At 46.6% G+C, this 25,768-nt stretch overlaps 1 long non-coding RNA gene across 1 annotated transcript; it reads right to left on the bottom strand.

Annotated features, from left to right (window-relative positions):
- Positions 1-22,370: 22,370 nt before the first annotated feature.
- On the bottom strand, positions 22,371-24,972 carry LOC147348663 (uncharacterized). The gene is made up of 2 exons (XR_015151957.1): positions 23,986-24,972; positions 22,371-23,625 (listed from the first exon to the last, which is right to left on the bottom strand). It is a non-coding gene; the product is annotated as an uncharacterized LOC147348663 (long non-coding RNA).
- Between the last annotated feature and the right edge of the window lie 796 nt (positions 24,973-25,768).

Below are 25,768 nucleotides of genomic sequence, written 5' to 3'. Positions count from 1 at the left end.
GTCACTTCAGTCGTGTCCCACTCTTTGCAACCCCAGGGACTGTGGCCCGCAAGGCTCCTCTGTCCATGGGATTCTCCAGGCAAGAATACTGGAGTGGGTTGCCATGCCCTCCTCCAGGGGATCTTCCCGACCCAGGAATCGAACCCACGTCTCTTGTATCTCCTGGGTTGGCAGGTGTGTTCTTTACCACTAGCACCACCTGCGAAGCTCAAAAACGGAAGCAGGAGGCAGAAGCTCAGAACCCAAGGATGATATCTGAGATGCTCAGTTTTCAACATGGTCTCCTTATGGACCAGAAAAGGCTTGCAAAATAACAACTGATCTTTTAGAAGCTATTTCTTGTCTTTGTGCTTGCACTGATGGGTCTGTTATTCAAACACGCAAACAAAACCGAGATGAATCTGTACCAGCCTTTAAAGCCCATTTGGAACCTCTCTTCCTATGGTGTTCGGGTTCCGTACGATAAACGATGTCACCCAACCCACTCTGGCTGCCCTGTTTGTAAATGGATTATCTCTTGAGATTAGTGGTTCGATAAAAAGCAGAAAATAGAATGGGAGGCCACTGATCTGACTGGACTTACAGCTGTAGCAGAGTACTCTGAAGGGATTGTAAACAAAGGTCCATCAAGCTGCAATTGCTCCAAGGCCAGAAGCCTAAAATGACACCTGGGCTTCGTCCATTGCACTGTGTGTGCTAGGGCTCCGTCATGAAGATACTGCCCCCAGTGGGGCAATGTCTCATTTGTAATCAACTGGGACACTGGAAAGAAAGATTTTCCTGAAAGGTTTTATGCAAATCCTTCCGCATCAACTTGAATGTCTTCACATCTACCCTTGAAGGGGGTGGTGGTGGCTTAGTCACTACATGTCCAACTCATTGCAACCCCGTGGACGTAGCCCCCCAGGTGGCTCTGTCCATGAGATTTCCCAGGCAAGAATATTGGAGTGGGTAGCCACTTCCTTCTCCAGGGGATCTTCCCGACCCACAGACTGAACTTGCATCTCCTGCACTGCAGGCAGATTCTTTACTGACAAGCCACCAGGGAAGTCCCCATTGAAGGACTCCCAAATGGACCCCTCCGAGGGTTAATGGATCTCTAAAGGATTTTCTGGTAAACTGCTGTGTTGCTCCCTTAAACAGCCAAGGGAAGCTAACATTAAAATTAAGGGAAGGCTATGCTAAATTCTGGTAGATACTGGAGCCTGCTGACGCAATCTAGGGAGAACTGGGAGAAGCCAGTGAAGGGTGAGAATTCTTACCAAAATCAGCTTCCCCAAATCTCTGCCTAGTGCTTGGTGGAGAGAAGAAAATATCATTTCACACTGTCCCTTTCCACATCCAGACCCAACGGTTATCGATCCTTTCTCTCCCAGGGACAGCTGCCACCCTCCTGTCTTATCTGTCCTGACAGCTTGACTTGGTGACTGCCAGGCTGGAAGGCGGGGGGGAGGGCCTCAAAATATGGCTGGAAAGAAATATGGGTTGAACTCCATTTGTGACCAGGGTCCACAGCCAGCTCTCAGGGGAACCGTCTAAGTCCTTCTTTCCTTTGGCTCTCTTCAGGAGTGGCCCTAGGAAGGATGCTATCTTTTGCACCTTTCTTGGGGATGCCTCCTGTGTCCAGGGGTTTGTTCAGTACCATCAGAAATACTTTTTGCTTGTCTCAGCTGAAACCTGACAAGATATTTGAAAGGATTTCTTTTTGAAAGGATTTTTAATGTGGCTTAATTGTCAAATGTTGGTCAGATTGGAAGCTAGTATTCAGAACCTGATAAGAATGTTTTTAAAAGCTAAGTGTATCTATCTAGAGGGAAAGCAGAACCTTCTGAAGCCCTTGAGGAAAGATTTCCTAAAACATTCTAAAGACGAACACTCCTACATCCAGACCACAGTACTCATTCAATTTCCATCTTAGTTGGAAATCTTCTCCCTCATATAAAGAAGCAAATTGAAGATAATGTATTAAGTACCTGGAAGGGCAGATCAGCCCCTGGGTCTCATTTAGGCTATAACTCATTCTTTGAGGAATTAAAAACAACTATTCTTGGCTTTCGAATTTCTGCAAAATTTGAAGTGCTGCTCTAGAAACAATTCAAAGTCCACTTATCTTCACTATCTCCAATTCCTAAGACTGAAAACAAGGGAGAAGGAAGCTTTTTTAAAAAAACAAACTGCCATAGACGCTCCTTTGCTAAAAATCCAGCCCTCAACTTTCATAAAGATTACTTGCCAAGGATGAATACAAAGTATCTTCTTCAAAAATATTAATAGAAAAAACTTTAACCATCCCAGCAGGTACACTTATTTCAACTGCCCCCCAAAAAAAGTTTGAATTCAACTATTCTTTTATAAGCTAGTGGATTTTACATTATCATATCCATTTCATGGCTAAAAATGTTAAAGCTGGAAGATCTGTGTTTGCATTTATCTAAATGTTGATTTATGTCTATGAATATGTGTTGTAGATGTGTGATATTTTTCTACCTTTAAGTGGTTTTGCTAAGATTAACCGGAGAAGGCAATGGCACCCCACTCCAGTACTCTTGCCTGGAAACTCCCATGGACGGAGGGCCTGGTGGGCTGCAGTCCATGGGGTCGAGAAGAGTCCGACACGACTGAGCGACTTCACTTTCACTTTTCACTTTCATGCATTGCAGAAGGAAATGGCAACCCACTCCAGCACTCTTGCCTGGAGAATCCCAGGGATGGGAGAGCCTGGTGGGCTGCCGTCTATGGGGTCGCACAGGGTCGGACACGACTGAAGCGACTTAGCAGCAGCAGCAATGAAACAGACAGTCTATACTTGCTTATTTCTTAGTTGTCACTAGAAATTGAAGGTTCTAAGAGCTAAGAATTCTGATCAATACATGTAACTAAAACTACTTAGAAATAATAAGAGTGAAAGAAAACAAGTGTTTATGAAAATTAGGTTAAAAAGCAAAACGATTGATCCAGGGTGAGAGACAGAAAAAATACACAGGACGAAGTCTGAAAGGATATGAAAAAATGACCTTGGAGGTTTTGTGCAAAATAATTCGTAGGAAAGGAATTTTATGCATGGTCAAGCTCAGACTAGAATGAATTAAAGTTAAAAAGGGAGTTTTTTAAATCAAAAGTATACTGGTACAAAATCAGAATTCAGCTTTCTCAAAGTGTTTTTTTTTTTTTTTCTGGACTATTGGTCAGCTCTTGATAAGAAAGGTTTTTCTTCACCTTTTGAGTAACCTGCCTAGAATGTAAAGATTTTATGTCTTACAAAACAGTTTCCTATGTTTCGTGTTGTCTTAATCAGGCCTTTGCGTATTTAAGAAAAATGAGTTTTCTCAATAGTAAAAGAGCTAAGTTTTGCTTAAGACTGTGTAATCTTTTTTTTTGCCTTTGAAATCTTTTATTGTCACTTTGGTTAAACAGATATCTAAGTGTTGCTTCATTATAACTTGTGATCTTTATTTAATCAAGTATCGAAGACTTTTCTTTTTTTTTTTAAAACAAACTCCACCAAACCAAATTATAAATGAAGTCTTTTTGACTTAGAAGTAACTGTGGGACTTTTTGAGAGGATCCCTGGAACATCTCAGAAGACATGTCCTCTCTCCTTAGAAAAAGGAAGATGTTAAACTAATTACCTTCTTGGGCTCCAAAATCACTGCAGATGGTGACTGCAGCCATGAAATTAAAAGATGCTTGCTTCTTGGAAGAAAAGCCATGATAAACCTAGACAGTATATTAAAGAGCAGAGACATTACTTTGCCAACAAAGGTACATATAGTCAAAGCTATGGGTTTTCCAGCAGTCATGTATGGATGTGAGAACTGGACCATAAAGAAGGTTGAGCACTGAAGAACTGATGCTTTTGAACTGCGGTGTTGGAGAAGACTCTTGAGAGTCCCTTGTTGGAGAAGACTCTTGAGAGTCCCTTGGACTGCAAGGAGATTAAACCAGTCAATCTTAAAGGAAATCAATCCTGAATATTCATTGGAAGGACTGATGCTGAAGCTCTAATACTTTGGCCACCTGATGCAAAGAACTGACTCATTGGAAAAGACCCTGATACTGGGAAAGATTGAATGCAGGAGGAGAAGGGGATGACAGAGGATGAGATGGTTGGATGGCATCACTGACTCAATGGACATGAATTTGAGTAAGCTCTGGGAGTTGGTGATGGACAGGGAGGCCTGGTGTACTACAGGTCCAGAGGGTTGCAAAGAGTCGACACAACCGAGTGACTGAACAACAACAAGCTAATCAGGCTTACTTGACATATTAAATTACATGAGAAGACTTGTCATATAAGAACTAATATCAAGCCTTCTTTATGTTGTACTCACAAAAATATAGGGCTTCCCAGATGGCTTAGTGGTGAAGAATCTGCCTACCAATGTAGGAGACATGAATTCAATCCCTGGGTCAGGAAGATGCCCTGGAGATGGGAATGGCTACCCATTCCAGTATTCTTGCTTGGGAAATCCCATGGACAGAGGAGTCTGGAAGGCTACTGTCCATGTCAATTAAACAATAATAACATAAAGGTATAAGTTATAAGTATTTCAGAAATTATATGGAATTCCTAAAATTCTGATGTGTCCTGGGTATAATGTTATCAGTCATAATTCTAGCCATTATTTTAAAACATTTTTTGTCTTAGAAATAACCAAATTTCTTTGTCATTTGCATTATAACGAACCCTAATCAGATCTGTAACTATGGCCAAGCAAGGAATTCCAAAAAAAATCTACTTCTGCTTCATTGACTATGCTAAAGATTTTGTCTGTGTGGATCACAACAAACTGTTGAATATTCTTAAAGAGATGGGACTACCAGACCACCTTACCTCCTGAGAAGCCTGTATGCAAGTCAAGAAGCAACAGTTAGAACCGGACGTGGAACAACGGATTGGTTCAAAATTGGGAAAGGAGTACGTCAAGGCTGTATATTGTCACCCTGCTTATTTAACTTATATCCAGAGTACATCATGGGAAATATCGGGCTGGATGAATTTCAAGCTGGAATCAAGATTGCTGGGAGAAATATCAACAACTTCAGATATTCAGATGAAGCCATTTTGGTGGCAGAAAGCTAAGGAGGAACTAAAGAGCCTCTTGATGAAGGTAAAAGGCCAGAGTGAAAAAGTTGGCTTAAAACTCAACATTCAGAAAACGAAGATCATTGCATCCGGTCCCATCACTTCATAGCAAATAGACAAGAAAAAAGTGAATATAAGGACAGATTTTATTTTCTTGGGCTCCAAAATCACTGTGGACAGTGACTCGCCCTTGGAAGGAAAGTTGTAACAAACCTATATGGTGTATCAAAAAGCAGAGACATCACCTGGCTGACAAAGGCCTATCTAGTCAAAGCTATGGTTTTTCCAGTAGTCATGTATGGATGTGAGAGCTGGACCATAAAGAAGGCTGAGTCGGACACGACTTAGCAGCTGAACAGCAACAATGACGAGGTCTTCTGCTGTTCACCTGCACTTATCATTGTTCTACTCTGATGGTGTTGGGAAAGTGAGATTCATGTGGAGGACCATAACAAGAATCCCTGACCACTGACACCAGGGCCAAAAGACAAGGTGTTGAAGCTTTGGGACATATTTCACAACTGAAGAAGACCCCACCTGACATCAGGTCATATGTGAACACCAGAGACCTCACAATCAAATTGACCTGGGAGTGGTCAACCTGGAGGCAGACTGCTTCCTCCCAAGGCGTCAGATCGAGAGGATCAAGCATGGTTTTTTCCCATTCCTCCCTCCCTTTCTGATCATTCTTTTCCTAATTCTTACACCAAGAAGCTCTTTATAATTATTTTGCCCATTTTCCCCCTGCTCTGGCCTGGAAAGGTTACTGTTCATATAACTCAGGCCACTGCAAAGGAGGATAAACAGACTGCTGGATTTGTTTGATGCTGGTAATCATGTAGTTCTTTCTGCTTGTTTCATAAACTTCTTCCTGATTTTGGACTCCTCAGTTTCTAAAAAAAAAAAAAAAATCAAATAAACAGGGACTTCCCTGATGGTCTAGGGACTAAGATGCCCCCCTTCCAATACAGGGATCTTGGGTTTGATCTCTGGTCAGGGAAGTAGACCCCACATGCTGCAATTAAAATTTCCACATGCCACAGTGAAGATCGAAGATCTGGAGTGCCGCAAATAAGACTCAGTACAGACAAATAAAATAAATAAGTAAAAATAAACATTTAAAATAAACAAACAAAAAACTCCTCAGCCCCCTCTCTATTGGGTCAGACTCTCTGATCTTGCAAGTCCATTTCCTTACCTCTGATTGACACATCCAAACCCAGAGAGCCTTGCATCCAGGCTGAATATAAGGAAAGGAACCCAAGGCAAAGCTAAGCAAAAGAAAACCTCCTGTGTCTTCTACCAACTCTTAAATTTTACTGACCTCTATGGCTGTCACCTTTCTAGTCCTGAGCCACAGACTCAAATGGGAAAAGCAGAGACATCACTTTGCTGAAAAAGGTCCATATAGTCAAAGCTATGGTTTTCCCTATAGTCATGTATGGATGTGAATTGGACCATAAAGAAGTCTGAGCACCAAAGAATTGAAGCTTTTGCACTGTGGTGCTGGAGAAGACTCTTGAGAGTCCCTTGGACTGCTAGGAAATCAAACCACTGAATCCTAAAGGAAATCAATCCTGAATATTCACTGGAAGGGCTGATGCTGAAGCTGAAGCTCTAATACTTTGGCCACCTGATTCAAAGAGCTGACTCATTAGAAAAGACCCTGATGCTGGGAAAGATTGAGGGCAGGAGGAGAAGGGGACGACAGAGGATGAGATGGTTGGATGGCATCACCAACTCAATGGATGTGAGTTTGAGCAAACTCTGGGAGATGGTGAAGGACAGGGAAGCCTGGCATGCTGCGGTTCACGAGGTCGCAAAGACTTAGTGACTGAACAAGACCAGCACAATTCATGACTCAAAATTATCTCCCTTTGGTAGATCACGCCTCACCTTGCTAAGAGTAAATGCAAAACTATGGTCAGAAGTTCTTAATGTTTGAAGATTTTGTAGAATCCACTGCTAAAGCAATTGCTGCCATACCAAAATTCTTAAATTCTCTGGCCACAGTTTTTCTTGCTCACAGGCCATCCTTGATTATCTTCTGGCTGAGCGAGGAGGTGCTTGGGCAACGGCCAATACCACTTGCTGCAACTGGATTAATACTTCTGGAGAAACTGAGACTCAGCTACCTAAGATCACTGAACTGGGCACTTGGCTTAGGAAATTGACTCCTGGCTTTGACTCGTTAGGTTCTGATTGGTCTGGGTCTTGGGGAACATAGCTCTGAAGTGCACTCCAGACACTGAGAACTATCCTGCTGATAGTAATCAAAGTGGTTCCCCTGGTGTACTGTATTCTCTTGAAAGCTTTCAAATCATGTTGGCAACTGCCAATCACCAAGCAAATGATCTCTTGAAGACTAGAATGTCAGAAAAGGAATGAAGAGGATGGCCAACTTAAAATAAGCAAACCTGAAGCTGTGACCTGTGAATATCACAGAGATTCAGTAAAGACGTCATGACATGTAAATACCACATGGAGGGTCAGAAAAACTGGAAGAAGTCCAGAGAGGAGGCAGCTGAAAGTAGGGCTAATGCCTTAAAGTTTGATCACATCTCTCAGCTAGACTGAGAGCTTCACCAAAAGTGGGCAATTGTTAAAAATAAAAGCGAGAGAGACAAGAGGCTCCAAACGGAGTCACTTACACTAAATACCACGTAACCAAACTGAGACTTAATACCTAACTTTATTACAGTTTCGCCTTTCCCAGGAATGAAAACTTCAACCAGTCCATCGGGAATTACCTGGTCAGCGCTAGTCGGGTCATCTGCCTGACATACCCCTGCCATCCTCTTTAGGAAGATGACCTTGCCAGAACCAGTCCACTTGTTAGTACAGCTTCCTTGCCCCGCCCCTTTCTGCCTATGACATCTTTCATTTTGTACAGCATCTAGGAGCTCCTTTTTATTTGCTACATGGGATTCTGCCCAATTTATGAATATTGTTAAATAAAACAAGTAAGATCTGTACACTTTACCCAGTTGAGTTTTGCTTTGTGACAGTTGTTCAGCAGGAACAGGAACTCATGTAAGCATTCACGCATATTTGTGTCATTCATTCGTCATTTAGCAACCGTGAACCAGGCCCTGTTAGTAAAACACAGCTTCTGCTCATAATCTACCTGGGGACACAAATCATTAATACCCAGTTTGCAAATCTCTGGAACGGGAAAATAAATGCTCAGTTTGATGAGCAGTACAACGAAGAGCCTACAGGTTTCTATGGGAGCACAGAAGCGGCCCCTCACACAGCTTGGGAGTGGGGCTGGTGGTGGTCAGGGAAGGCTTCCTGTAGAAAGTGCCATCTAAGCAGAGACCTAAGAGGATGAGCAGAATTAACGGGAATATGAGCAGCGCGACCTGGGACCAGCTAAAAAGTACACGTTCGTTTATTAGGGGTCTCCAGGGAAAGAGAACAAACAGGATGTGTACATATGTATGTAGAGAGGTTTATTTTAAGGAATTGGCTCACAAAATTGTGCAGGCTTGATAATTTCAAAATCTGCAGTGTAGGCCTGCAGGCTAGAGGCCCAGCTAGCAGAATTCCTTCTTGCTTGGTGGAAGTCAGTCTTTATTCTAGCAAGGCCTTCAGCTGATTAGATGAGGCCCACCCCCATTATGGAGGGCAATCTGCTTTACTCAAAATTCAATTTAAATGTCGATCTCATCCCCCAAAAAACACCTTCTTAGAAACATCAAGAATAATGTTCAACCAAATATCTGTGGTCTAGCCAAACTGACATGTAAAACTGACCCTCACAGGCAGGCACCAATTTGCTCCATAATATGCGCTGTACCTTGCTCAGTCGCTTGGTCATGTCTGACTCTTTGCAACCCCATAGACTGTAGCCCACCAGGCTCCTCTGTCCATGGGATTTCCCAGGCTAGAATACTGCAGTGGTTTCCACTTCCTTCTCCAGGGCACAGAACTTCCAGTGCAAGTTATCTGTTTACCTGAAATTCACATTTCACTGAGCATCTTGTATACTCTCTAGCAGTCCCACCACTGAGAAATAAAAGCACAATCCTCAACCAGAAAGTAAAGGAGAAAAATTCAGGAAGAGAGCATGGTCTGGCCCATCTGGATCCAGTTCTGGAACCTGCCCAGGAGCTGTGAGCTGGAACCTTGGTGGCATCTGTCCCTCAGGCTAAAAAGCTATAAGATCTGAAAGAGTCACTTTGATGGCTTCTGGCTGAAGTGACAAGGTTGGATTTAACTCGAGGTCTGTGTGAAATGGAACACAGGCTCACTTTAAAGTCAGACTCTTCTGGAGACCAGGTCCCATACGGACACACACAAAGTCACATTATCTCATTTGCCTCAATCATGTAAGGTTGTCCCTCTGCCCCCACTCACCAGGTTGGCAAGCACTTCCGTCTCAGGCACGGTTCTATGGGCTACTCAGTTAGGGGCTGAAATAAGAATCAACAATGGGGGCTTTCTGTGACAACGGGAAAACAGGGGTGGGACTTGTTCCCCAGCCTGCTGAGAGGCTACTGCGGTCATTTATCCTTCTGCTCCCCATGGCAGTCATTTGGCCTGCTTCTCTGTGCTCCAAAGACCAGCCCCTGTTGACTCCAAAAGTTTCCCTCCCTACATTTGTGGAGACCTGCCTGCCTCAAGTTCTCAGGGCTATTTCTCCAGCCTTCCCAGGCACCCTGCAACCCCAGAGATACTCCCTGTCTTCTTGCTTTGCAAAATCAACAGCCCTGAGAAACCTTCTACCCTTCCAGCCCCTTCTTCCCCAGTCAGGTCTCTGCCTCTGCCCCAGTCCCCCTCCACAGACCCCTCCCTCTCTATTTGAAGTCCTGTACAGGTGAGGGCCTTCCATAGGCCTGGAAAGTTCTGTTTGAGGCTCTGAAACACAAAGGCTCCTGGAGGTATCAGGATCAACACCAGGAATTATAAAAAGGTTTAGAGGAGAGAGGAGGAGTAGATAAAGCCTTCTTGTTTTTGTCATGTCTGACTCTCTGCGACCCCATGACTGTAGCCCTCCAGGCTCCTCTGTCCATGGGATTCTCCAGGCAAGAATACTGGAGTGGGTTGCCATGCCCTCCTCCAGGGGATCTTCCTGACCCAGGGACTGAACCCACATCTCTGACATCCCCTGCATTGGCAGGCAGGTTCTTTATCACTAGCGCCACCGGCAAGAGTGAGAATCAGAGATGAGTTCCTCAAGAAGCAACTTTGCCCCAGGCACGTCAGACAAAAGGACTGCTTGTGCAAAGGCCCCGGGGCAGGAGCAGAGCAGCAGGGAGGCAGTGTTGGGAGCAGAGAGCAAGGGAGAGTGGTGAGAGTTGAGGAGAGGCAGGAGGCAGGGCCAGACTGCAGTGGGGCCTTGAGTCGGGGAAGAAATGTGAGATGTATCCTGAGGATCAGCAGTGGGGTAACATGGGATACTTCTGAGTGGGGAGCCACACAATCGCACTTGTGCTTTAGAAAGCTTCCTTCGCAACTGGACAGGAAGTGTCCCTGATGGGTGTTATGGGCTGAGTAGTGCCCCCTCAAAACCCATATGCTGGGCATTTCCCTGGCGGTCCAGTGGTTAAAGCTCCACGCTCCCAATGCAGGGGGCCTGGGTTCGATCCCTGGTCAGGGAACTGCATCCCACATGCAGCAACTAAGAGCCTTCACGCCACCACTAAGGATCCCGCAGACTGCAATGAAGAGCTCCCATAGAGCAATGAAGACACAGTGCAGCCAAAAAAAAAAACCTCCAAAACCCATATGCTGGAGTCCTAACCCCAGTATCTCAGAACGGTACTGCGTTTGGAGACAGGGCTTTTGAAGAGGTAATTCAGGGCTTCCCTGGTGGCTCCGTGGTAAAGAATTCACCTGCCAATGCAGGAGACACAGGTTCGATCCCCGGTCCTGGAAGATCCCACGTGCCACGTGGAGCAACTGAGCCCGTGCTCCGCAACTACTAGAGCCCACGTTCTACAAGAGAAGCCGGGCCACAAGGAAGAGAGGCCCCCTAGAGAAAAAGCCTACGTGGCAACGAGGACTCAGCACAAAGATAAATAAGAAGAGATAATTCAATTAAAATAAGATGGACCCTAAACTCATACTTCAGGTGTCCTAACAGGAAGAGGCAACGTGGATGGACACGCAAAGATACACGGAGAAGACAGTCGTGTACGAGGAAGGAGAGAGGCCTCGGAAGAAACCACCCTGCTCGCACCTTGGCCTTGGACTTCCAAGATCACAGCAGAGCTGAGAGGAGACATTTACATTTCTGTCGACTAAGCCCTCTGGTCCGTGGCCCTTCGTCACGGCAGCCAGAGCTGACTCATACGATGATGCCACCGAGGCAGCCACTGTGAACCAGGGTTGGGCTCAGCCTGGCGGTGATGGGCGGATGCGTGCGGCTGGGCGGGGCGTGGACCAGACACATCGCTTTCCCCTAAAGGCTTTGGGTCCTTCGGAGAAGGGCGGAGCTTGGTACTGACTTGGCCACATCTGGAAAAGAAGTCTCCTGCCCGTTTCCCACACAGTGGGCTCCCCTGAGCCCTGAGCAGACTTCCTCCAAACTGAAGCTTTCTCCTCCTCATTTCTTAGACACGGTGACTCTGACTTTTCCCCAAAGCGTGGTCACACTGAGAAACGGTTCTTATCAAAAACGATCAGACGGCTTTTCTTCCTCTTGGAGCATATGAGCACACTCGGGGGTATATAGTTTGTTAACTGCTTTGGAAAACTTGGCATTTGGATACATCTAGTGGTTTTTATTGTGAACAGTTCTAGAAGCAATACACACACACATATGATTATAAATGTATACATACACACATAACATTTGTGGATTAGGGTTTATATAATTATATATTATAACTGTTTTACTGGGTTATTAAGGTACAGAAAAATGCGTATATCTTAGGGGTACAGCTTGATGAATTTTCACCTGTTTATACTGCTGTAACTCCCCCAGATCGAGGTGTGGACCACCTCCACTCCCCAAAAACTTCCCCATGCACCTTTGCAGTCAATAATCAGCACCCCTCCACACGCATAAAGCAACCACTCTCTGACTTTTCTCACCAGTTAAGTTTTGTCTGTTTTTGACTTCCTACGATGGACTCTTACAGTCTTCAGTTCTTGTGTCTGGTTTCTTTTACTCAATACAATGTTTTGGAGACGCATCCATGGTGTTGCATTTACTTGCAGCCATCCTTTTTTGTAGCTGAATAATATTCCTTTATATGACTGGACCTCAATACATTTACCTTAACTCCAGTTGATGGACAAGACACAACTTACTCTGAGCAAGACATACATAGGTCATGCTAAATTTCAATTAACAGGAAGTCAGGGATGAGCAGAGGGGAACTTAGAGATCATGTATTTCAACGTTCTTATTTTGTACAGAGGCCCAGAGAAGGAAGGGGACTAGCCCAAGGTCGCACAGCTTTGTCAAGGCAGAACTAAGACCCAAACGAAGTTGTCATCTGCTTCTCTGGCCAGTCAAGGCTCTTTCGTATACATCTTCATATCTCACCATCTCTCTTGAACAAATGCAAAAACATTAATCTTTTGTTTCCCAGAGAGACACATCTTTGAGGCGTATAGTGGCAAGGGACTGGGAACTGGTCTGGAGTGTGTGAAAAATAACTTTCTCCCTCTGAAGTCTAACATTTTCCTTGGCAAACGCTGTAAGCCTTTCAAGCCTCTGGCACCTGGCCTTGTCTCTCTGCCTTGAGCTCCACAGCTTCCCATCTAGAAAGGGAGAGCAGAAAAAGGGCAAAGGCTCATGCTGTCTGGAGGGCACAGAATTGGGCAAAGACAGCCTTGGTGTTGAGCCCCAGCATGGCACCGCGCCTAGCAAGGGTCAAGCCGCGAGAGAAACGGAAGAGAAAGGCCTCACATAGGTAGCTGATGTTTTCTTTAACGTCTCAGGTACTTTGGAGACCCTCCTGAATGGGGCCTCAATATTTGGGGTGTCTGGAGCAGAGGGAGGAACACAACTTCTGGACCGTCCTGGGTTGGGATCCCTGTTCAGTGAGCTATGTGACCTTAGATGAATCATCTCCCCACTCTGAGCCTCTGCTTCTTCCTTTGCAAGTTGGGGAGAGTCCTTCCTACAGGGAAGGTTCAAGGACTCAGTGAGAAGGCAATGGGGGCGAGGAGATGGGTCGGGCTGATTTCCGTTCCCCTTTCTACAGCCGATGGCAGAGAAGACTCCAGGCTGCACCAACTAACCGACCTGCCAAGTTACGAAAGCCTTCCCACACCCCCATCCCAGATCCGAGGCAAACCTGGCAGCTTACACACATCTGTCCACAATTCCCCTCTGTCCAGCTCCAGGACAAGCAAGCAAGCCTGCACCGTGGTGGAGGGACATGGTTATTCTCCACGAGAATCAGGGAATGTGTCTCTGGGGCTTTCCTGGCAGACATGCAGCTCGCCACATGACTTGGGCAAGTTCTTCCTCTTGGCACGTGTCTATAGCTGTAGTGGTAAATTGGGATTAAATAAGTCCCCTATACTGCAAGCTCATCAACAGGATTAAGTGAAGTAATGATCACAAAGCCCTTAACACGGAGCCCTGTTAAAAAGAGACAGCAGGGGCTTCCCTGTTGGTTCAGTGGTTAAGACTGTGCTTCTAATTCCGAGAATGCAGATTCAGTCCCTGGTCAGGGAACTAACATCCCACATGCCTCGTGGCCAAAAATTCAACACATAAAACAGAAGCAATGTTGTACCAAAACCAATAAAGACTTTAAAACAAATGGTCCAAAAAAAAAAATTATAAAGAAAAAATAGATAAGACAACACACCCAAAATGTGCTAAGTCCCCTGTTACCAAACAAGACTTAAATATAACTGAGTCACAGCTTCAGCCTCCCTAGGAATGGCTTTAAACCAGTCAGTCCAGAATTACCTGGTTAGCATGAGTGACATATTCTGTCTAATCAAAGCCTGCTGTCCCCTTAAGGAAAGGCGACCTTGCCACTAACGAACAGCTTTTTGCGAGTCTCACCTCCTTGCCCCATCCTCTTCTGCCTATAAATGTCTTTCATTTTGTACAGCTCCTGAGAACTCTTTTCCATTTGCTAGTTGGGATGCTGTCTGATCCACGAATAATTGAATAAGGCCAATGAGATCTTTAAATTAACTCCACTGAATTTTTTTGTTTGTTTGTTTTTAACAGCCCGGATGAAGCGCAGTGGTTAAAAGAATGGACCTGGTTTTCAGTCTGGGTTCAAATCCTGTCTCCATCACTTCTTAGCCGAGTAACCTTGGAAAACTCTCCTAAGCTCTTGGGGCCTCAGTTTCCTCCTTTGTAAAATGGGACTATGGTTAGACCCTGGGAGAAGGAAATGGCAACCCACTCCAGTATTCTTGCCTGCAAAATTCCAGGGATGGAGGAGCCTGGCGGGCTGTAGTTCAAGGGGTGGCAAAGAGTCGGACACAAATGAGCGGCTGAGCTCCCAGTACACGTGACTAGACACCCACCTCGCAGAGAGAGTGAGTAGTACCAACAAGGAAACGGGCTTGAAAAAACAGGTCGAAACTGAACAAATGTTAGGGAACAGTAGGACATAGACAAGACCCGAGTGGGCGGCCAAGCACAGCGGTACGATGGAAGTTTCATCAGTTACAGTTACAGCAGCAATTGGATTCTCTCCCGCTACGGCAGCGGGAGACCCTTTATAAGAGGGGCAATGAGGCAACTAGAAAGACTGTGGACTCGGGGTTCAGACTGTGGGTGGACACTGAGCAGGGCCACCCCCTCTCTGAGCCTCACTTTCCTCCTCTGGATTAAAATGTGCCGTCTGTGCAGGGGGCCCCTGAGGGTGAGGCGACACAGGGGCCCAGGCCCCCACCCACCCTCTGGCCCAGACTCAGCCTCCCCAAGGGGGAGCTTCCTGGTCTGCCTTTGTGTTGGGGTTGTCATGGGAGTGGAAGTTTGGCTCTGAAGCACAGATGGCTCCAGGCCATTAAGGGAAAGCTGGCGTTTGTTTACTGCTCGGCAGGCTCAGCCGGCGTCCTGCTCTTCTGCTTTCTGCACACGGAGAGGAAGGCACAGCCTTCGGTGCCAGGAGGCAATCAGGATTCCTGGCTCCCCTGCCTTCCTCTGGCTGACCAGAAATAGGGCTCAGGGGGCTGCTCCAGGGAGAGGCAGGGCTTTGATCTCAGATGGACCTGGACTGATTCTGTCCCATACATTTAAAGTATGCTTTTCAACTGTGTTGTTGGAGAAGACTCTTGAGAGTCCCCTGAACTGCAAAGAGATCAAACCAGTCAATCCTAAAGGAAATCAACCCTGAATATTCACTGGGAGGACTGATGCTGAAGCTCCAATGCTTTGGCCACCTGTCGCAAAGAGCCGACTCATTGAAAAACACCCTGATGCTGGGAAAAATTGAAGGCAGGAGGAGAAGGGGATGGCAGGGGATGAGAAGGTTGGATGGCATCAGCAACTCAATGGACACGAGTCTGAGCAAACTCCGGGAGATGGTAAAGGACAGAAGAGCCTATCATGCTGCAGTCCATGGGGTCGCAGAGTAGGACAGGACTTAGCGACTGAACGACATACATTTTAAACCACGTCCTCTTAGGCAAGTGCCTTCAAGCTCTGATCCTACGTTTTGATCTTTCAAATGGAGATAACCATAGTCCTTACCTTTGTTACGGGGCGCCCTTCTTGTGCAGAGTCAGGGTGTCTTCTATTCTTGTTGTCACAGATGAAGACGGGCCTGGTGTCACCTTCTGACCAGTGAGTCCACTAACAGGAGCACAGCCAGGCCTCCTCCATGGCTGCAGGGAGTGCGGCGGGACGTGTGCCCTTGACAAGGTCCACCGAGCGCTTGACACAGAGCACATGCCCACCAAGTGCTTGTTCCTGCTCCTCCAAATCTCTAAGGCAGGTCTGAGATGTCCCAGAATGTCTTTGGACATCGTGGTCATTATTGCTTTCTGCTCAGCCCCTTCCAACTCCCAAGGGCTTCAGGTCTCCTTCCCCCAGGGCAGCCCCATGAGGTCTTGTCACCTCGCAGTGGAGGAAACTCAGCAGGGAGACTCTCACCAGGGCAGAGCCGCCAGGGGATAGCAACTGCACCCTCTTCATCTGCTTCCCGTCCATCATTCATTCATTCAGCAAGTATTTAGTGAATGTGTACCGTGTGCTGTGGCCGTGAAGTAGTTGATAGGACTGATCATCTTGGCCGATGGAGTTTATTGTCTAGATGGGAGAGAGGGACATGAGTAAATGAATTAACAACACAAGGAGTTTTTAATAACAAATTTACAGCCCAGGCCCCAGGCATTTCTGCTGCCCACACCCCACCGTCCCTACCCCCCGCTCCACCATACACTGCTCCCAGTCTCAGGAGTGGCAGAGTTTTCTGGAAAAGCCCATCTGTCTAAAGCCTCAGCTCCTCCGGACAGTCACTCTAAACTGCACTTCTAAAGAGTGTCCAGCAGGAGCGCCCTCTCCACCAGCAGATCTATGGATCTGCTTTTTTTTTTTTGCCATGCCTTGTGGGTTGTGGGATCTTAGTTCCCCAACCAGGGACTGAACCCATGCCCTAGGCAGCAAAAGCTTGGAGTCCTAACCACTGGACTGGCAGGAAGTTCCAGGTGGGCATGGGGAGTGTTGGTGAGAAACAGATTTGTTCCCTCCTCCTCCTCTCTGGACTTCCTATTTCCTCGACCCTCAAAGACTTTTGTTGTTCAGTCACTCAGTCGTGCCTGACTCTGTGCCAGTCACGGACTACAGCATGCCAGTCTTCCCTGTCCTTCACTGTCTCCCAGAATTTGCTCAAAGTCATGTCCATTAAGTTGGTGCCATCCACCCATCTCATCCTCTGTCACCTTGGAGGGCAGGAGATGTCCAGACAAGCTCCAGAGGACCCTTGTGCCTGGGGTTTGGGTCGTGGAGAGTAGCACTGGAAGGCCCTTGGTGACTGCAGATATGCAAAGAAGACGGATCTCCAACACATATATCTCTCTTAGAATTCAGGGAGCCCAAGGCTGTGCAGCACTGGAGTGGCCAAGAGGAGATACCCCACACCCGAGGTCAGGGGTGGGGGCTGCGCTTTGCTGGAGCAGCCGTGAAGAGATACCCACATCCAAGGTAAGGGAAACCCAAGTAAGATGGTAGGTGTTGCGAGAGGGTATCAGAGGGCAGACACACTGAAACCACAATTACAGACAACTAGCCAATCTGATCACACGGACCACAGCCTTGTCTAACTCAATGAGACTAAGCCATGCCCGTGGGGCCACCCAAGACAGGCGGGTCATGGTGGAGAGATCTGACAGAATGTGCTCCACTGGAGAAGGGAATGGCACACTACTTCAGTATTCTTGCCTTGAGAACCCCATGAACAGTGTGAAAAGGCAAAATGATAGGATACTGAAAGAGGAACTCCCCGGGTCGGTAGATGCCCAATATGCTACTGGAGATCAGTGGGGAAATAACTCCAGAAAGAATGAAGGGATGGAGCCAAAGCAAAAAGAATACCCAGCTGTGGATGTGACTGGTGATAGAAGCAAGGTCCAATGCTGTAAAGAGCAATATTGCATAGGAACCTGGAATGTCAGGTCCATGAATCAAGGCAAATTGGAAGTGGTCAAACAGGAGATGGCAAGAGTGAACGTCAAGATTCTAGGAATCAGCAAACTGAAATGGACTGGAATGGGTGAATTTAACTCAGATGACCATTATATCTACTACTGTGGGCAGGAATCCCTTAGAAGAAATGGAGTAGCCATCATGGTCAACAAAAGAGTCTGAAATGCAGTACTTGGATGCAATCTCAAAAACGACAGAATGATCTCTGTTCATTTCCAAGGCAAACCATTCAATATCACGGTAATCCAAGCCTATGCCCCTACCAGTAACGCTGAAGAAGCTGAAGTTGAATGGTTCTATGAAGACATACAAGACCTTTTAGAACTAACACCCAAAAAAGATGTCCTTTTCATTATAGGGGACTGGAATGCAAAAGTAGAAAGTCAAGAAACACCTGGAGTAACAGGCCTTGGAGTACAGGATGAAGCAGGGCAAAGGCTAATAGAGAATTCTCTTGGTATTTTTTTTTTTTTTTTGCCAAGAGAATGCACTGGTCATAGCAAACATCCTCTTCCAACAACACAAGAGAAGACTCTACACATGGACATCACCAGATGGTCAACACTGAAATCAGATTGATTATATTCTTTGCAGCCAAAGATGGAGAAGCTCTATACAGTCAGCAAAAACAAGACCAGGAGCTGACTGTGGCTCAGACCATGAACTCTGTATTACCAAATTCAGACTTAAATTGAAGAAAGTGGCAAAAGCCACTAGACCATTCAGATATGACCTAAATCAAATCCCTTATGATTATACAGTGGAAGTGAGAAATAGATTTAAGGGACTAGATCTGATAGACAAGAGTGCCTGATGAACTATGGATGGAGGTTCATGACATTGTACAGGAGACAGGGAGCAAGACCATCCCCAAGAAAAAAAAAAGCAAAAAAGCAAAATGGCTTTCTGAGGAGGCCTTACAAATAGCTGAGAAAAGAGAAGCAAAAAGCAAAGGAGAAAAAAAAAGATATATCCATTTGAATGCAGAGTTCCAAAAAATAGCAAGGAGATATAAGAAAGCCTTCTTCAGTGATCAATGCAAAGAAATAGAGGAAAACAATAGAATGGGAAAGACTAGAGATCTCTTCAAGAAAATTAGAGATACCAAGGGGACATTTCATGCAAAGATGGGCTCGATAAAGGACAGAAATGGTAGGGACCTAACAGAAGCAGAAGATATTAAGAAAAGGTGGCAAGAATATGCAAGAACTGTACCAAAAAGATCTTCACAACCCAGATAATCATGACGGTGTGATCATTCACCTAGGGCCAGACATTCTGGAATGTGAAGTCAAGTGGGCCTTAGGAAGCATCACTACGAACAAAGCTAGTGGAGGTGATGGAATTCCAGTTGAGCTATTTCAAATCCTAAAAGATAATGCTGTGAAAGTGCTGCATGCAATTTGTCAGCAAATTTGGAAAACTCAGCAGTGGCCACAGGACTGGAAAAGGTCAGTTTTCATTCCAATCCCAAAGAAAGGCAATGCCAAAGAATGCTCAAACTGCCACACAATTGCATTCATCTCACACATGGCTCAGAGGTTAAAGTGTCTGCCTGGAATGTGGGAAACCTGGGTTCGATCCCTGGGTCAGGAAGATCCCCTATAGAAGGAGATGGCAACCCACTCCAGTACTCTTACCTGGAGAATCCAATGGAGGGAGGAGCCTGGTAGGCTATACAGTCCATGGGGTCGCAAAGAGTCGGACACGACTGAGTGACTTCACTTTCTTTCTTTCACACACTAGTAAAGTAACGCTCAAAATTCTCTAACCCAGGCTTCAACAGTACATGAACCGTGAACTTCCAGATGTTCAAGCTGGATTTAGAAAAGGCAAAGGAAACAGAGATCAAATTGCCAACATCTGCTGGATCATCGAAAAAGCAAGAGAGTTCCAGAAAAACATCTATTTCTGCTTTATTGACTATGCCAAAGCCTTTGACTGTGTGGATCACAATAAACTGTGGAAAATTCTGAAAGAGATGGGAATACCAGACCACCTGACTTGCCTCTTGAGAAATCTGTATGCAGGTCAGGAAGCAACAGTTAGAACTGGACGCTGAACAATAGACTGGTTCCAAATAGGAAAAGGAGTACCTCAAGGCTGTAAATTTTCACCCTGCTTATTTAACTTATATGCAGAGTACATCATGAGAAACTCCAGGCTGGATGAAGGACAAGCTGGAATCAAGATTGCCGGGAGAAATATCAATAACCTCAGATATGCAGATGACATCACCCTTATGGCAGAAAGTGAAGAGGAACTAAAGAGCCTCTTGATGAGAGTGAAAGAGGAGAGTGAAAAAGTTGGCCTAAAGCTCAACATCCAGAAAACTAAGATCATGGCATCCGGTCCCATCACTTCATGGCAAATAGATGGGGAAACAGTGGAAACAGTGGCTGATTTTATTTTTCTGGGCTCCAAAATCACTGCAGATGTTGAAATTAATCACTGCCGCCATGAAATTAAAAGACACTTACTCCTTGGAAGGAAAGTTATGACCAACCTAGACAGCTTATTAAAAAGCAGAGACATTACTTTGCCAACAAAGGTCCATCTAGTCAAGGCTTTGGTTTTTCCAGTAGTCATGTATGGATGTGAGAGTTGGACCATAAAGAAAGCTGAGTGCCGATGAATTGATGCTTTTGAACTGTGGTTTTGGAAAAGACTCTTGAGAGTCCCTTGTTCTGCAAGCAGATCAAACCAGTCAATCCTAAAGGAAATCAGTCCTGAATACTCATTGGAAGGACTGATGCTGAAGCTGAAACTTCAGTACTCTGGCCACCTGATGCAAAAAACTGACTCATTTGAAAAGACCCTGATGCTGGGAAAGATTGAGGGCAGGAGGACAAGGGGGTGACAGGATGAGATGGTTGGATGGCATCATCTACTCAATGGACATGAGTTTGAGTAAACTCCAGGAATTGGTGATGGATAGGGAGGACTCACGTGCTACAGTCCATGGGGTCTCAAAGAGTCGGACACGACTGAGCGACTAAACTGAACTGAAGGCATTTTCTATCCGTCACTGCTCACCCCTGGCCGTCTCATTTGCTAAAGGCAGAGCTTCTGGCCAGCAGCCCGGTCTTGGGGCCAGAGGGAAGATACCTTCAAGGAGGTGGCAGACCTGCCTCTCGGCTGCTCCTGACTGGTGGGGACAGAACAACGGCCTGGGAGTTAGAAGACCTGGCTGCCGGCTTACTGGCTCCTAGGGTCATTACTGCAAAGAAACGTAAGTCAGTGTGAGATGCAGAAGCCGTGTTCATTTTAGAGGGATTGTGTGAGGGCTTGCAGCTTTCCCATAGTCCAGCTACCAGGCTACAGGGAACTGAAGTTGTGGACAGAATTCCGCCCCTACAGTGACATTTATTAAGCAACAATTATGAGCAAGCAGGCCCCAAAGAGTTCATGTAACATGATATTAATTCACGAAGTCTTAGGGACTTTCTGGTGGTTGGTACACCTTCCACTACAGGGGGCACGGGCTGGATGCCTGATTGGGGAATCAAGGTCCCACATTGTTATGGGGTGTGGCCAAAAATTAAAAAGAAAAAAATCCATAAATCTTAGACAGAGGTAAGAATATTGCAGAGCCACATTCTGCAACTATTAAGAGTCCCCATCAGGCAACCAGAATCTCCCTACATCAGTGGCCAGATACAGAGCCATCTGGAGAGCTCATGGAGTCTCACCCCTCTTCCTGCTAGGGGAGGGAGTGTCTCTAAAACGTTTTAGCCAAGCTACATTCGCTCAATAACAGCAAATTCATCAACAAGTGCCGGTTGCTAGCAACCATTAAGCTGGCTGACAAGCCACTGATTTCACCTCTGAAAGACCACTGATTTTTAAGTCATTATGTGAATTAGCAAAATCTCTGGTGTTGATCAACACCAAAGATAAAGCTTTTGTCCACGTGGCTGCTGGAGCCAGCGAGGCCTTCTTGGAGAGGATGCCGGCTGGACTGTGCATTCCAGACTAAAGCAACTGGAAACTACTCTGGAACTGCAGCTTCGACACGAACACAGGTTCCTATCCCATTGTTGTCTCTGAAGTGCTTTAGACTTGACATCATGGTGGCAAGCTCCTGACAGCGCCCCCACTGGCTCTCTCCATGTCCCCATCTCTGAGGTCACTCCTGCCCCAGACACTTATCACAGACTCTGGCTCTGGGGCAGACCCTTGGGCAGGGCTCCCTGCGGACAAGTCTGTGCATTTTTCAATACCTGCCTTTCTTCCTTCCTCCCCCACCCCCATCGGCAATATTACTGACGCATAACACTGTATTCACTTTGAACTCTGGTGGCCTCGCCTGTAGCAGCTTGAAGCAGGGGTTTGGTTCCCAGCCCAGAGACTGAGGCTGGGTCTCAGCAGTGACAGCATCAAATCCTAGTCACTAGATCGGTGGGGCTTCCCAGGGGGTGATAGTGGTAAAGAACCCACTTGCCAGTGCAGGAAACACAAGAGATGCGGGTTAGATCCCTGTGTTGGGAAGATCCCCTGGAGGAGGGCAGAGCATCCCACTCCAAGATTCTTGCCTGGAGAATCCCACGGACAGAGAAGCCTGGCGGGCTACAGTCCACGGGGACGCAAAGAGTTGGACATGACTCAGCCCGTGTACAAGCAAAAACAAACTATAGAGGTCAGTATAAAGGCCCTGGCCCCTCAGCTTTGCAGGAAAAATCCCACAAAGACAGAAAGGAGTGAAACAAGTCAGGTGTTTATTAGCAGGAAAAAGAATACGTGCAGCTGGACACACGAGTGAACTCAGAGAGTCGCACCCTCATGGAGGTACTCTGAGTCACTTATATGAAGCATTTTCTCCAGGTTTCCTTTGGCCAATTATCTGGCCTTGCCTGGCTCTGAGCCCATGTTTGGTTCATCTCAGGATCCTCCCACATGTGCCTGCATGCCTCTCAGCCAAGACCCCCTCCACCAAAGGGGTCTGTGGGTAGGTAGACTTAGCATCACTCCCCTTTTGACCTCCTCGGGGCCTTTCTGTGCAGGTGTAGCTGGGGAATGAGAGTGTAGTCTCTTTCTCCTGACTCCGAGAACGAAATGTATGTGGTCTCCTATCTTCTGTCCAGGCAGGGCCCAGCCTCCTCCTCTGACTGTCTTGCTATTCTTGTCTCAGAGTATCGATCTGAGGGATCGATACAGGGAATGAAATCTCCAAGTGCTTCGCCCTGCGGGGCCCATCCACCTCCCGCCTCCGTTTCAGGCGTATAACATAATGATTCAATATTTGTATGTATTGTGAAATGATCACTGCAGTAAGTCTAGTGAACTTTCATCGCCAGTTACAATTCTTTTCTTGTGATGAGAGCTTCTAACACTTACTCTCCTGGCAACTGTCAAATATGCAACACAGGGTTACTAACTATGCGTCACCACACCTTACATCCCACGACTTTCTTAGTGTACACACTGGAGATTTGTACCTTTTGATGCCCTTTGCTCATGTCTCACACCTCTCAACACTCCCACCTCTGGAAACCATTGATTTCTTCTCTGTATCCACGAGCTCAGTTTTGTGTGTTTAGACTCCACATATAAGTGAGATCACACAGTATTTGTCTTTCTCTGGATTATTTCACTTAGCACAGTGCCCTCAAGGTCCATACATGCAGTGGTACATGGCAGGATTTCTTTCTTTTTAAAATGTATTTATTTATATTTTGGCTGCTCTGGGTCTTCCTTGCTATTGTGTGGGCGTCCTCTAGTTGTGGCAAGCATAGGCGACTCTTAGACGCAGTACGTGGGCTTCTCGGAGGGGTGGTTTCTCTGGCTGTGGCGCACAGGTGCTAAGCACACGGGCTGAGTTGTCCCCAGGCAAGTAGGGTCTTCCTGGACCAGGGATTGAACCTGCGTCCCCTGCATTGGCAGGTGGACTCCTATCCACAGGACCACCAGGGAAGTCCAAGATTTCCTTCTTCTTACGGCTGAGTAATATTCCATTCTGTGTGTGTGAGAGAGTGAGAGAGAGAGATGTCAGTAATGCGTATATGTATATTTTATATATATATATCTCACATATCAGTATCACATTTTATTTATCCATTCATTCACTGATGGACACTCAGACTGTTTCTAACTCTTGGCTATTGTCAGTAACGCTGCAAGGAACATGGGGGCGCAGGGATCTTTTCCAATCAATGTTTCTGCTTCCTTCAGATAAATACCCAAATGTGGAGTTGCTGTATTCCTGGGTAGTTTTTATTGTTTGAGGGCCTCCACCCTGTTTTCCAAGGACGTTGCATCAAATCACACCCCCGCCAGTAGCTCCCGAGGCTTCCCTTTTCTCTATGCCCTTCCTCACCAAGACTTGCAGTTTCTTGTCTTTTGGGCGATAGCCACTCCGTCCTGGCTTTGATTTGCATTTTCCTGATGATGAGCGATGGTGAGCATCTTTCCTGAACCTGTTGGCCATCGATAAGTCTTCTTTGGAAGACTGTGTGTTCAGATCCTCTGCCCATTTTTAAATCGGAGTCTTTGTTCACACCTTTCATTTTGGCGACAGCAGTCCTGCCAACCGGTTGGGCTTCCCTCTGCCAAGAGGTCACAGTTTCTCCTCCAAAGGCCTCCATCCCACAGTGCTTATCCTTGGGACAATGTGCCTGTTTGCTGCTGGAAGAATCAAGCCTTATCCCCAACACTTGTTCAACCGGTCATTTGCACAGTAACAATTTGTGGGCTATTTTCCATGTGCCAGCGACGGTGCCAGTGTTAGTTTCTGTCTCTCCAGTTAGACCATTTGCTGTGCCCTCTGGGCCTAGTGCATCCTGGGGCTCAGGAAATATCGCAGTAGTGTGTGGATGAATGGCAGAAGAGGAAAACCTGGCTCAGGGCTGTGGATGCCTGAGCAGAAGCACGGCTACAGCAGCAGCGTGGCCTCTCCCTGATGCTTCCTTGGCCCCTCTATTTAATGCTTCTCCCAGGTTGGGTTAAGCCTTGAGAGACAGGATGAATTAACTGCAAGGCTTCCTTCTCTGGCTGAGTGCCCTGTAAGAGTGACTTCAATTAGCTGATTGCCAGAGCGAGAGGTTCTTTTCCTTGCCTGATTGCCCTGGGATTCTGAAAAGCTGAGACCTGGTGACACTGCAGTGGTTCGAGGGAGATAGAGGGAAAGAAATTGAAAGGGCAGATGGAGAGAGCGAGTCAGAGCCAGCTATCATCTGCTGAGATTTCCCTCCGTCTCAGCCAAGCTTGGAGGGAGACTTAGAGATGGATGGCTGAAATATAACCAGGCCTTTGCCTTTAAGGAACTTGGAGTCTAGACCACGGACCAGCAAACTCCAACCAGTGGGCTGACTCTGGCCCATGGATTGCTCTTGTAAATAAAGTTTTATTGGAACACAGCCAGGCTCATTCATTTGAGTACTGTTTACGGCTGTGTTCCGGGCTTCCCAGGTGGCGCTAGTGGTAAAGAACCCACCTGCCGATGCTGGAGACATAAGAGATGTGGGTTCAATCCCTGGGTTGGGAAGATACCCTGGAGAAGGGAATGGCAACCCACTCCAGTATTCTTACCTGGGAAATCCCACGGACAGAGGACGTGGCGGGCTACAGCCTGTAGGGTCGCACAGGGTCAGACACGACTGAAGTGACGTATGACTTTGCACGCATGCACGCATGGCTGCTTTCATTCAACGACAGCATTGAATATTTGCAACAGGAACTGTATGTGGCCATCAAGCCTAAAAGACTGACAGTCTGCAGGAAAAGGAAAAGTCTGCCAGGCCCTGGGGCAGAGCCCAGGCAGACATGCAGTCAGAAAGAGAAGCAGAGAGAAGCTTGGGGGAAGTGAAAGTATGTGCAGCTGGAAAACTGGGGAGAACAGGATACACCTGCCTTGTGACGTGATGCGGGGCCAGCAGTTCCCCAAATATCCCGCCTTCCATCCTTTGCCAGGACGAAACCCCACTATCCAGAGCCTGTTCCTTTGGCATGATCAGTGCTTTTGAACATGCTGCTGGGGAGAGTCATTCACCCTCGACTCACACCCTGACTGGGTTAGCTGACGAGATCGGACAGGAGGAGGCAAGGCTGCCCGGGCTTTCCGAAGTCTGGAAGACGGGAGGGGGGAAGTCAGCAGCATCGTA

This window comes from Bos grunniens, chromosome 22 (assembly GCF_055505025.1).
Source record: "Bos grunniens cultivar Pamir isolate PY7600 chromosome 22, Bosgru_T2T1.0, whole genome shotgun sequence".
Lineage (NCBI taxonomy): Eukaryota > Metazoa > Chordata > Mammalia > Artiodactyla > Bovidae > Bos > Bos grunniens.
The sequence above is the reverse complement of the archived record's forward strand: the minus strand, read 5'-3'. Positions and strand labels throughout refer to the sequence as shown.